The sequence below is a fragment of the Perognathus longimembris genome, chromosome 28 (genome assembly GCF_023159225.1).
Source record: "Perognathus longimembris pacificus isolate PPM17 chromosome 28, ASM2315922v1, whole genome shotgun sequence".
Lineage (NCBI taxonomy): Eukaryota > Metazoa > Chordata > Mammalia > Rodentia > Heteromyidae > Perognathus > Perognathus longimembris.
Window position 1 is genome coordinate 44,183,920 of NC_063188.1, and position 14,017 is coordinate 44,197,936.

The 14,017-nt window shown below is 35.2% G+C and overlaps 1 pseudogene; it reads right to left on the reverse strand.

The window, feature by feature from the left end:
• The window catches only part of LOC125343022, a 71,410-nt pseudogene extending 57,903 nt beyond the window's left edge, over window positions 1-13,507 (reverse strand).
• Between the last annotated feature and the right edge of the window lie 510 nt (window positions 13,508-14,017).

A 14,017-nucleotide genomic window follows, 5' to 3' on the forward strand; every position in this document is an offset into this window, starting at 1 on the left:
CACCTGCCTAGCTAATCCGAAGCCTTCTTTCTGTTCAAAACCCAGTATTGTCAAAATAAAGGAAAAAAAGAAAGAACCTGATTGATAAACTACCTGCTTACATAAATAAAATCTATTTGGTTGTGACTGATTAAAATTTAGTTCACAGATTCTTTCATTAAAATGTGTATGTGTGGTGTGTGTGTGTGTGTGGGGGGGGTGCGCGCGTGTGCAGGTCCTGCCGCTTGAACTCAGGGCATAGTTGCTGCCCCTGAGTTTCTCCCCCTCCCCAGGGCTAGTACTCTACCACTTGAGCCACATCTCCACTTCCACCACTTCTGGTTTCTTAGTGGTTAATTGGAGATAAATATCTCACAGACTTTCTGGCTGCCCAGGCTGTGAACCTTAATCTTCAGATCTCAGCTTCCCTTCTACCCTCTCCTGCCCAGTAGCTAGTATTACAGATGTCAGCCAACAGTGCTGGGCCCTTCTTATTCAAATGTCATCAGGTTCAAGGAATATCTGTAAATTGTGTTTGTTTGCTTGAGTATACCACGTTTTAAGAATAGAGTAATTTCTGAATTAGTCATCCCTGTTTATTTTGCTTTAAAAATCATAAGTGATCTTTGGGAGGACATATTAAGACCCTGAAAATATACTATTCTTGCCCATCTAGATTTTGTGTTCATTGATTGAGTTTACCCATGTGTGTCTATTTCTAATTAGTCTGACAAAGGCTACTTTTAAAAGTATTTTCTAATATATTAGAGAATTCAATTCTGACACATTATTGGAGGTCTTGTGTATTTTCTCCTGCTAAATTGTAATCTTCCCAATGCTATGGGATATACTTTTGACTCTTTATTGAATTCTTTTCTTTCTACACACACACACACACACACACACACACACACACACACACGTGCACGCATGCACAATCCTGAGCTATACTTGCAAAAGTCATCCATTAGAGACTGTGTAAATGACCAAATGGCTTGAGTATGCTGGCAATGAAAGGAGGTTACAGGCCATAGACAAAATATAGGTATACTTTATAGATCATTGCAGTCAATACTTAATGAAATATTGTAAATGAAATAAAAATCTCTGTCATGACTATCATTATTGATAGAGAATTAACAGCATTACATCCTTTGTTCCTATTGTGTATGTAAACTCACAGAACAGTTTGTTTTCAATTTATTTTTTTCTGCTGTAACATCTAATACTCCTTCCATTTCAAAATTGTTTCTTTTAATGCAAACCTTGCCAGGATTCTCATTTCCCACGTGGCTCTGCCTAATTTGCTTGTCCCATGATGTTCTCAAAGCACAAACAGATAATACTTTCTCAAATAATCTCAAAATCTATCCAGGGCATTGACCCTGAAGAATATAGTATTGGTGAATTAAAATTAATGTCATTTCAGTTAATTTTCGAGAACATGAGTTTTTCAATACTGTAGCAGTTAATCTCATAGACTGTTAAGACTTCAGAAGTCCTTTTGGAAAATGTGTGGGTATGTATATACAAACATACATCTTCCTATGCCCTGCCATATATCTATTCACAAAAATACTTTTCTCTGAATCTGTTATTTCCAAGGTGATTCAGTGGCAGAAAGAGTATTTCTGCTTCAACAAATCCCCCTTTTTGTTATAACATTTTCTTTCTTCTATCCTGGCACAATTTGTGGGAAGGGTGTTCTCCAAAGACATTAGTTGTTGGTAGTTGTTGTCTTAAGAGATTTCTGAGTTCCTGTTTAGAGATTTTAATTCACTCTGTCTCAAGCTTCTAAAAGAAGCCTCTCCTGGAATATTTTGTGTTCTGTATTTCACTGAAGAAATTTCTTATTCAAATTCTGCTGCAACCTTAAGGCTTGAGATAAATCTTTTTGTGTGTGTATGCGCATGCACACACACATACTTATATATAAGTGAAAATACTGCTTTAGAATAAATTCCTAGCAAAAGACTAGTTTGGGGTCCAGCTTAATGTTAACAAAGATTGGTGTGGCATAAGAGTTACTTCAATATAAATAGGTAAGAACACCAGGTAGGAGTAACTGCCATAGTTCATGATATATTATTGCAAACAGCTTTAAAGATCAGTATCTTAAGATATAGTCAAAATGCAAAGGTAATTTAATAGAAATATGAATAAGTTAACATATTACAACAAGGAATATGTGTGAATGAAGCATCTGGAAAAGGGGACTTCCAATATATTTTCTCTCTGATTTCTTATGTCTAATTATTCACACACATATACCTCCCTTTCCGTTTCTGTTTTGGAGAAACTGATAGTGTTTTGCAAATCTTACAAATTAAGTTTCCTATCACAAAGAAAATGGATTATTGTGTCTTTCATTTTCCTCTTCGAACAAATATAACACATTTTCTGTAGTTCATTTGAGTCAATTGAACAATCTGAATGGAGCAACAAATGTATTGCACTATGTATTCCCTTGGAAGTGAATTCTTTTCCATGGAAAACTTGAGTGGCTCATACCTTTAATTACAGCACTTAAGATGCTGCTGCAAGATAATCTTCAGTTCAAGGACAGCCTGGGGGTGGGAAAAGAGAGAGAGAGAGAGAAGAGAAAGAAAAAGAGACAGAGACAGACAAACAGGTACAGAGAGAGACATACAGACACATAAACACATGCACACACATACACAGAGAGAGAGACACACACAGACACAGACACAGACAGACACAGAGAGAAAGAGAGAGACACACAGACAGACAGAGACAGAGAGACAGACAGACAGAGACAGAGACAGACAAACAGGTACAGAGAGAGACATACAGACACACAGACACGTGCGCACACATACAGAGAGAGAGAGAGAGAGAGAGAGAGAGAGAGAGAGAGAGGAGAATCTGAATTTCAAACTAGTTCCAGGATTTAAAAATATATACCTTTATTTGCATTTCAAAGTATTTTTTCTTTCCAATTTATTTTTTGGTCTTACTATTGCTTTGTCGCTTCATGTCCTAACCACATTAACTTGCTTCTGAACCATATTCTTGTTTTTACTTGCATATTTTTTTTCTTACAAGAATGTGTTAATCTGACTTAATTGGTACAGGATTTCCAGCAAGGAGAGGTTTCATACAGCAATAATCAAACAGGCCCTGGGGAAACTGAGTGTCCACTGTCTATGTCTCTAAGTATAAATAACTAACCTCCTTAATTGTGTGATAGAAACCATCAGTTACATTAAAGTGGTCACTGTGAGGCTAAACAAGAAGAAACACCTATTACTATCTGGAAAATATTTGCCATTCAGAATATGGTCATTACTTTTATTATTACTGTTGTTCTGTATTATAGATAATAAAACAAGGGAGAAATAGTTGGCTTGCTCTTCTACTTGATATGAAGTTGCCAATAGATTTAAGTATTGTCTCTAAAAGCTGAAAACATTACTCAAACCTTTCCCTTCTTCTCAATATCTGTGTGTCAGAAAAAAATCATCTACCTGAGGAGTAGCAATTAGCTGATTAGTTTCTGTTAAAATTGTTGACCTTACACTAATCTATAAATACTGGGCGGTGACTGTTTTTATTTCTTCAAATGAAATCTTTATTAGCATTTAAGTGGATGAGATAAAAATACCCTGTGTGCTTGTGAGACTACATAAATGGAATTACAAAAGCGAATTTCCATGGAAGAATTCCAGACAGCACCATGTATCTTTTCCCTGTAAGCACTATCTTCTAATAATTTTATTTTTTAGGAGCCTTTTTAGCACTTCTGTGACAACCCTTCTCCCAAGCAAATCATGGAGTAACAAAGAACAGTTTGAAACCGTATTCTGGAGTATCATTCTGATTTCCCTTAGGGAACCATTTTATCAGACTGAGTCTAGTAGTCTGAAGAGCTTTTACTTACATTTAAGACTTAAAATTTATTTAAAAAAATCAACAGTATTTTTGGTAGTATTTGCATTTATATAGATCTTTTAATATAGTTTATAATATAGTTCTGCAGACCAAGGAATTAGTTCCATGGCAAGAAATACAGGTGGGCAAAATTGACAGCTATGATTTAGAAATGTCGCCCCTTTAACACATTTCTGCATGTGAGAAAGAATGTTGCAGATTACAGGAAAGTGCAAATGAAGGGAATTAATTAATGCCAATCAGTCATTTTCTTTCAATGTCAACAGTAAGCATAAAGTATCTTACTGAATATATGGACATTTAGGGACTTTTATCAGCTCAGACCACCGGGAATTAATTAATGCCAATCAGTCATTTTCTTTCAATGTCAACAGTAAGCATAAAGTATCTTACTGAATATATGGACATTTAGGGACTTTTATCAGCTCAGACCACCAACTAGATCCATTTCAGGTGTCATCACATCAAAATTCTTACAGTATGTGCTTGGGCTTATGCCCGGGATGTATTTCTAAAGGCGGCAAACATTTATTCATAACTTGTATTTGGAATCCTGACTTGAGAAGGAATGCTTGAAAGATATGCGTCATGCAAAGGAATCTAAGCAATAATTAACCTAAATTATAGAATCCTATGTACTTCAGGAGTAGTTTGTTAGCAGACAATTAGCAAGGTAAGTCATTTTCTTCTTAGGAATCCAGCTGCAGAATTAGCAAGTATTCCATAAATTAGAAATCTCCTGTATTCCAAGTTTAATTCCATTACAGAGTTTATCATAGAAACGTGCTATGTGTTATTACACTAATATAGTGAAGTGTATTACCTAGTAGCAATGCTGACTGTTCTCACAGTAGACTGTGAAAAGAAAATGCTTAACCTTCTTTCATTTAATTTAAATTTAATAAAAAATATGCTTCAAAGAATATTGTAAATACTGTAAATATTCCTCCCTTATTTTCCACTTTTCCCTCCCTGCCCCAAGCCCCATGTTATATAGTTTATTTCCACCACAGTGTCTAGTGTGTCACTGCTAAATTAGTTCATTTGTCCCACTCTTTCTGTGTTTCTCTTTCCCCTCCGCAAATCAAATAAACTTACATGAGAGTCAAAGGGAAAGGGAATATCAAAATCGAGAGACAAGGGATAAAAAGACAAACCACTCCAAAAGCAATACTTACAAAACCATTTGGTGTAAACCAACTGAACAACACATGGAGGGAGAGGGAAAGGGGGAGGGGGAGGGGGGAAATGAGGGAAGAGGAAGCAAATTGTACAAGAAATGTACCCACTGCCTTACGTATGGAACTGTAACCCCTCTGTACATCACATTGACAATAAATAAGTAATTATTCAGAAAAAAGTCAAAGGCTACAGAAATCATAAACAGCAACAAAGGGGAAAAAAGAACCACAGTAAGCATAGTAAAAAGCCTCTCTTTTTAATTTCTTGGCACTCATTTTGATAAGCATCAGCTTATGTGACCATAAGCACATGGCTATTGAGCCCTTGTCATTCTCTTCTAAGATTATCCTCCTTTGGTCTCACTCTGTGAATATGTAGAGTCTGTTTAATTTACCATGTCCAAGTACCTTTTATTATCCATTGAGTTTACTTGTAGATTACAGGCACATTCTAATTATTACTGGTTCTTTTACATAGTTGAAGATCTTTGAGGTACATATGAAATAGAAGTGGATTGGTACTAGTCCATTGTGAATTGTATTAAAACATTAGAATTTCATGAGTTTTTCTTATAATACTTATCACAAAATTAAGAATCGACAGGTGTAAAGTTCCTATTTAGTTGTCTTCATGATTGTTCTTATGTCTGGTTCATCACTAGAACTCATCATTATAATCTATTTAATGCACAGAAATACATGCAATAACTATGTGAAAATTATTTTTGGCTGCTACCAGGGCTTAAACTCAGGGCTTCATGTTCTTGTTTAGCATGTTTAACCAAGTATGGTATTCTAACACTTGACTCACACCCTCATTTCCAGGTTGTTTTTTTTTTTCTGGATCAATGAATGTAAGTGACTTTCAGATTTATCTGCCCAGGCTGGCTTTGAATTGCAACCCTCAGATCTCAGGCGTCTGGGTAACTTGGAATACAGCTGTGAACCACAGGCATCTGTTTCTGTCAGATGATTAATTGGATTGTTTTCAACAGAAATATTTGATTTGTCATAGTAGTAATAGCATTATGTAACATAATTACTAACTATTAAAATGAGTAACTACACATGAACTGAACTAACATGTGTAGACACACTTGAACTGATTATGAACCAAGCCCCCCAAAGAGAAATAATGAGTTTAAGATAATTTGTTAAATGTATCCAACACAAGGAAGCACCTAAGGAGTTTCATGAAATAGATACTTGGTCTCAAACTAGTTTTACTTAATCAAATTATATAGGGATGGTAGAGTAAAAAAATTTTCTGGGGGACTTTTCTGTTGATTAACATGACAAGCCAAGTTGTAAATGATGAATTTCACCTAAAGACAAATAAATGTGTTAAAGTTTTATCTTTCAGAAATGAGGATCCCATTAATCCAATATATAATGTGTTTGGAATGATTTACCTAGCTATTCATACAGATATATTCTACTTACAAACGAAAACTGGACTATAACTTAACTATGGATACCGACACCCAGACTTGATTTTCTTTTTTAAATCAGACATTCAGAACTTTCTGGAATTACATTTATTGAATTACTTCACAGGCATTTATCTCTTTAGTAACTTAATTTCTTCAAAGTTTTCTTATTCTGATGTACCAATTGCTTAATGTCTTTATTTCCAGGAATTTATTTCCTCATAATATGAAGATATGGATACGGATAGTAGACAATGTCTGAGAAGTATGAAGTTAACTCATGACCAGTCTTCTGGAAGAAATATCAAATGTCAGGAAATTAAACATTTTATTGGGCCAATAGACCATAATCATTACACATGCATTCTTACTGTCAGTCTAGACTTTGTGAAACAGTAGAGAAAGTTTTATCCAGCTACTGTTTTCTTACAGTTAATAACACATTTATAGGTCGAAATTCACATTTTTCAGTATGTAAATGTAATATATATATATATATATTATGTGTGTATATATATTGATTGGTTAATCTATTATAATCAGAAATAGTTGATTTGATGTAGCTCCAATAATATTTCATAACCTAATTGATAGTAATTAAAATGTGTAGTCACACAAGGAACCTTAGACTGATTATGAATTCAGTCCCACAAAGAAAAATAATAAATTTAAGCAAATTTGCTAACTGTATCAACATATGTAAACCTTAAATAATCCTACCATTTCTAGTGAACTCTTTTTCTCTCCTTTGTTTCTCTAAAACTCAGAGGAACTAGTATAGCAACTGGAACTGAGAAAGTAAAACATCGGATTTCTAAAACTGGAATCAGAGTATAGAACAAAATTTAAAAGCTAAAATATCTGTAACATTGTTTCTTAACTGGCTGAAAGTCAATTTGCTTTAATTCCTTAGTTCAAATAACCAATGTGGGCATCAACCTATTTTGTTTGTTCCAGTAGCTAATTCTCTGGGGATAAAGGAATAAGAGCTCTTAATCAAAAGTCACCAGAATTCACCCTAAATACTACTGCAGGATAAATCAGGAAGAAGTTCTTTTTCCTGAATTCAAACATGCGAACAATTAATGATTTTATCTACTTTGACTACTGCATGACACCATATAGTTTTATGAATTCTCATGTTAGGTTACCTAGGAATTCCCTTTTACTTTGTGAAGGGTGAAGATTTTATTGTTTTCCAATTAGAAAATATCATTTGGAGCAATATTTTAATCAACTCAGAAGGCCATTCTATTATTTTCAAAATGACATTGAATATAAGGTTAGCAAATATCAAAATCTCCACATATACTTATTTAAAGATATGTATACAAATATACTGATACAGATATAGATGTAGACAAATACATCTGTGTTTATATGTTTTTTCAGAGCAATTTCACATTTATTATTTCATTTAGTGTTCATATTCTTTTTTTTTTCTTTGCCGTTCTGGGGCTTGGACTCAGGGCCTGAGTACGGTCCCTGGCTTCTTTGTGCTTAAGGCTAACAGTCTGCCATTGAGCCACAGTGCCACTTCTGGTTTTTTCTGGTTATGTAGTGCTGAGGAATAGAAACCAGGGCTTCATGCATGCAAGGCAAGCACTTTTCTGCTAAGCCATATTCCCAGCCCAGTCTTCATATTCTTAAATACTTCACCCTTTTATTGTTTTCAAATAGTTACATGAAGAAGTTTCAATTTAACAGATCCATTTATGTGTACAATGCATCTTTTTTTTTTTTTTTTTTTTTTTTTTTTTTTGCAAATAACAGTGTCTCATCCTTTTTTCTTTTTTCTTTTTGGTCATAGGGCTTGAAGTTAGGGCCTGCGTGCTGTCCCTGAGCTTTTTTGCTCAAAGCTAGACCTCTACCAGTTTCAGCCACAGTGCCACTTCGGGTGTCCTGGTGATTAATTGGAGAAAAGAGTCTCATGGTCTTTCTTGTTCAGGCTGACTTAGAAATTTGATCCTCAGATCTCTGCCTCATGAGTAGCCAGGATTACAGGCATGAGCCACTGGTGTATGGTCCATCTCATCCTTTTTAGTGACTGAAGAGCATTCCCTTGATTATGGGTTTCAGATCACATATCCTTTACTCATTCATCAATTATCACTTAGATTGTTTCCATATCTTGGCTGTTGTGATTATACTTCAGACTGGAATAGCTAGATTATATGGAACTTTTTGAGGATGCTCAAAACAATTTTCTTTGGTGAGTACACAAATTTACATTCCTACTAACCAGTGTGTAAGGGGTCACTTTTCTTCCTATTTTTGCCAAAACTTATCTATAGCCTTTGAACTCAAAGTACTATTATCTATTTTTTTTATATTCCAAGTATGAATGCTTTATTGTGTCATTGTTATTATCTATTTTTAAATTTCAATTTCAATTATTTTCTTGATTTCAAAAAGCTTTTACCAAGGAGGTTATAATTTAACATGCCCATCTAAGTGTCCAGTGCTTCTTGAGCAGAGTCAGCCCTTCCATCATTCTCCTCCATCACATCTGTTTTTTCCCACTAGACTCATTTCTCAAAATAAAACAGGAAGCAGGGGTCAAAGAGAAAGAGATATACAAATGAAGAGGAAAAGAGGTGGGAAATGTGGATGAAAATCTAATGTATATCCTACAAAATTGAGAAGAGTGAGGGAAGTAGTTGGTAGGAGGGATGGGTGAGAGGTTGAAAGAGGTGACATTGATCAAGATACATTGCACACATAAGCAGCTTTGATAAATGTCAACCCCTTTCTACAAGTACTTAAACATAATAAAACATTTATTTAAAAAATCCTCAGCGTTCCTTACATTGCCTTCTGTTTCATCATCTTTTTATATTTTATTTATTTATTTATTTATTTATTTATTTATTTATTTATTTATTTATTTATTTTTGCCAGTCCTGGGCTTGGACTCAGGGCCTGAGCACTGTCTCTGGCTTCTTTTTGCTCAAGGTTAGCACTCTGCCACTTGAGCCACAGCACCACTTCTGGCCATTTTCTATATATGTGGTACTGGGGTATCGAACCCAGTGCTTCATGTATACTAGGCAAGCACTCTTGCCAGTAGGCCATATTCCCAGCCCCTCATCTTTTTATTTATAATGCGTATTTACAAGATTTGCTCCTATGTTACCATTCAATATTTGTTTTTAATTTCGTACTATGTGCAAGAGCCTCTGGTAGATAAAAATAGGAATGGAATTTTTTTTTTGCATTTCAATAAAATCAATGCACATGGATATCTAAGTAATTTTAAGTAAATATGATTATTTTTTCTAAAAATTCTAATTTACTTTCATATAATTATCATTAGCTTATGGGTTTCATCTTTGTCTTTCCTTGTTATCAGAACTACATGAAAACAGAGACTGATTTCAAGATTCTAGTATTCTCTCAATATTTTCATATACTAGATATTTAATGTCTGTCACATCCTTTTTAAAGTTTGTAGGTTCACATTAAGCCACAGAAATAGAAATAACCTATTCAACATGTTATTTTTCTTTACTGAATTTTTTTATTGTCAAAGTAATGTATAGAGGGGTTAACTTTACATATGTAAGTCAGTGAGTACATTTCTTTTTTTTTTCTTTTTTTTTTTTTTTTTTTTTTTTTGGCCAGTCCTGGGCCTTGGACTCAGGGCCTGAGCACTGTCCCTGGCTTCTTCCCGCTCAAGGCTAGCACTCTGCCACTTGAGCCACAGCGCCGCTTCTGGCCGTTTTCTGTATATGTGGTGCTGGGGAATCGAACCTAGGGCCTCGTGTATCCGAGGCAGGCACTCTTGCCACTAGGCTATATCCCCAGCCCTGAGTACATTTCTTATCAAACTTGTTACCTCCTCCTTTGTTTTTCTGCCTCCTCCCCCATTCCCAAGGTTCCCTCCCCACCCTCTCCTGAGATGTACAGTTGGTTTACAGCATATTGTCTTGTAAGTATTGCTGTTGCATTGGTTTGCCTTTTACCCTTTGTCTCTGCATTTTGGTGTTCCCTTTCTCAAGTTCTGATAAACTTACATACAATACCCAGTGTACCAAAATCAGTTGCAAGATTTGGAAATAAGTGGTTTATCTTTGATGTTGTTATTTCCAATACACCCTATGAAATTATGCATTTTTCTTTTGCTTTTCTTCCCCATGGTTTTACTAATTTTGTCACTGTAACTGTTCAGCATGTTATGTGGATCTCCTGATAGCCACTAGCAATATATGTTGGAACTTACATGTCCTTATAAAAGGAAAATACACATTAGGTTATACTGTTCATTAGACTGCAGTCCTGCATCCACCCCAGTCCTGTGTCAGCATCCTTCCTCTGTCAGCTTGGGTTTCTTCTCCCTTTGGGTCTAAGGCATCCTGAGTCCCCTTGGGTTGATAACTTGAAGACAGTGAAAAAAATATTTCATTATTAATATTTATGTCTATTATGTGTTGCCAGTTTGGTTATACTAAATTGAATACAACATATTAGTAAAATTATATTTTTGCTTTTTAAAATGTGTTTTTGAGAAAAGTTAGAATGATATATAAGGCAATTATAACTCAATATTTTTGTTAAAAGGGATGGCCAAGAACCTGCTTGCCTCTCCTCTCTCATTATCCACACACACCATTTTTTAATCCTCAAAAACCTTTGTTGCCTTCTCCAAGTGCACTTTATACTTCTTCAACACCTTGGCATCATCTTCCCTTTCAGCATTACAAAATAGCAAAAGCCTCTGCACTACTCAACAAGCTCCACTCCCAACCTGCTTTAGACATACTTTTAATATGTCATCCTTTGCAGGATTTTATCTACCTAGTACTTATCCACATTGTACTATATTTCTTGGCTTACTTCTCCTTCTTTAAAGATTGAGATTTATTCTCTCTGAATCTCCTGTACTGAGTGCATTTTCTGACTTATAAACAGCCCCCAGGAAATAATGAATAAATATAAAAAGAAATTGTGTGTGTGTATAGACACATACATGTTTATGTGTGTATATGTATATGGAAACTTTAAAATTGTCTTTCCTGCATTCATGTATCTAGAACCCACACACATCAACCTAAAAGGTGGTTACCTAGCTGACCAAAATTACAACACTCTACTGATTAAAACAAGTGAGCAAAACAAACACCAACTCAAAATAGAAGCCATTCAGAAATAAAGCTGATAAGTGTTTATTTGTAAACACATGCTAACTTTCTTAAGAAAGAATCTCAGGTTCTTACAATCTTAAAAATTCTGTGTCAAAATTTGACAATAAGGAATTGGTACTTCATAAATCAACTGTAAAGGGTTGAGGAAGAAACAGTGGCAACCTCTTCCAAAATAATCATTCAGTAATTTCACAGGTGTAGCTCAACTTTTCACTAGATGTCATACTATTTCTCTGATGGCACCTCATCCTCCTCAGTCTTTAAAATGGTTAATAATTTCTCAGATAACTGTGAACAAAGGGAATAGCATGGCTTATTTGGACATTTCTATTAGTAAATGCAAGTCTTAAATCATTAATTCCTGCTATCACTGTATACTGTATATATGTATATTACAACTAGGGAAGGGAAAGGGAATAATAAAATGGAGATACAAAGGATAAAAACACAAACCATTCCAAAAGCAATACTTACAAATCCATTTGGTGTAAACAACTGTACAACTCATAGGGAGGAAAGGGAAATGGGAGGGGAGGCGGGGGGAAAATGAGGGAGGAGGTAACAAATTGAATAAGAAATGTACTCGCTGCCTTACATATGAAACTGTAATCCCTCTGTACTTCACTTTGACAATAAAGAAAAAAAATCATTAATCCCCCAGTAGTATCTGAGCAAATAATCTCTGAGCAATAATCTGTTAGGAAAAACAGATTGATAACTGTATTTTGCAAATTACAGAAATCTTGAATGAAATTGTCCTTCAGTGAAGACTGGGAAAACATCAGGAACAAAGCTGAAAGAAATGTCCCTACTACCACCAAGTGCCCCTGAAACATTTTGATTTTCCAAGAAAGAAATTTAGTTTGCAGTTAAAACATTAAAACATGGTGTATATCTTTTTAAATTTGCTTACTATCTTGAATTATTGTACATTTAGCAAAGCGGTCTTGATCCATGTCACTTTCAACCTTCTCACCCAACCCTACCCTTCCCACTCCTTCCCTTACTCTTGTTAATGTTATAGGATGTACATGGAATTCTTGTCTGAATTTCCACCCTCTTCTCATTTACATGTTTCCCTTTGATCCCACGCCACCCCTTTTGAGTTCCAGCTTCCTAGTGTTTTATTTTGTTGAATGTTAATTTTGTCTTTTGAAGTAAACTATTTGAGATCACCCTTAATCTACTGTAATTCAGTTAATACATTAATATACACTTGCAGACCACCCAATGTATTTTTATAAGTGTATAAGCTAAATATAGCTTCCATATATAAGGGAAAACATGTTAAGTATTTTGATTCGCCTAGACATTATGACTTGCTCTGAAAAGTTTTCTTCTTACCTCCAAAGCATATGGATTTTCCCCAGAAGCACTTTTGATTTTCCCAGAGAGCATACTGGTTTGCTTCAAAAACATATTGGTTTGCCCACCAAGCGTATAGATTTTCCTCGGAAGCATATTGGCTTATATTAGAAGCATATACTTTTGCATCAGAGGTACATAGGTTTACATTAGAAGTATAATGGTTAGTAGCAGAAACATGTTGTATTTCATCAGAATCATATCTGTTTGCTGTGCAAATATTTTGGTTCCCCCAGAAAGCATACTGGTTTGCTTCAAAGACATCTTTATTTGACCAGGGAACACACTGTCATGCTCTCAAAAAATTGTGATTCTTCATAGGAACTTTCTGGTTTGCCCACCAAAAAGTTGGGCTTTCCCCAGTAGCAACGGCATTTGTTTCTTGAATATCTACATTTATGCCTGGAATATCTGGCTTAGGTAGACTTTGGTGGTCAATACTATGACTGCTATGACTGCTGCCACTGGCTCCCACTGAAAGTTTTTTTGCTTCCATGATTTGGAACCTGGAATACCTTTTTGAACTTGCCATTTTAACTTCACAATGGCTGGCCCCAATGAGATGATATCTCCTTTCTAACAGCTTTTTGACTGGGGCCTTCTCGGTGTATGTGATGAAACAGAAAACTCGGTTTTGATTTGTTTGTGGACACTATGGTCGCTCAATAGTCTCAAAGTTTCCAAATGTGCCAAAGTACGCTCTAATTCTTTGTTCAGGCATATTTGGGTTCAACCGACCCACAAAAACCTTTTTGAGGATGGAGATTCTATGGGATTTGCTCTTTTAAGTTAAATATCTTTCACAAGGTGCTGTTTTACTTGGAGCACCTTGTCAACAATGGTATTATCTTTGAAAAGTACGAATCCAAATCCCCTGGATAGTCCAGTTCTAAGGTCAGTTTTTATCACGAAGTCTATTATCTCACCAAACTGAGCCAAATACTCAAGAAGGGCTCTCTTACTGATACTGTGAGACATTGCTCCCATGAACATTTTACTGTCGCCT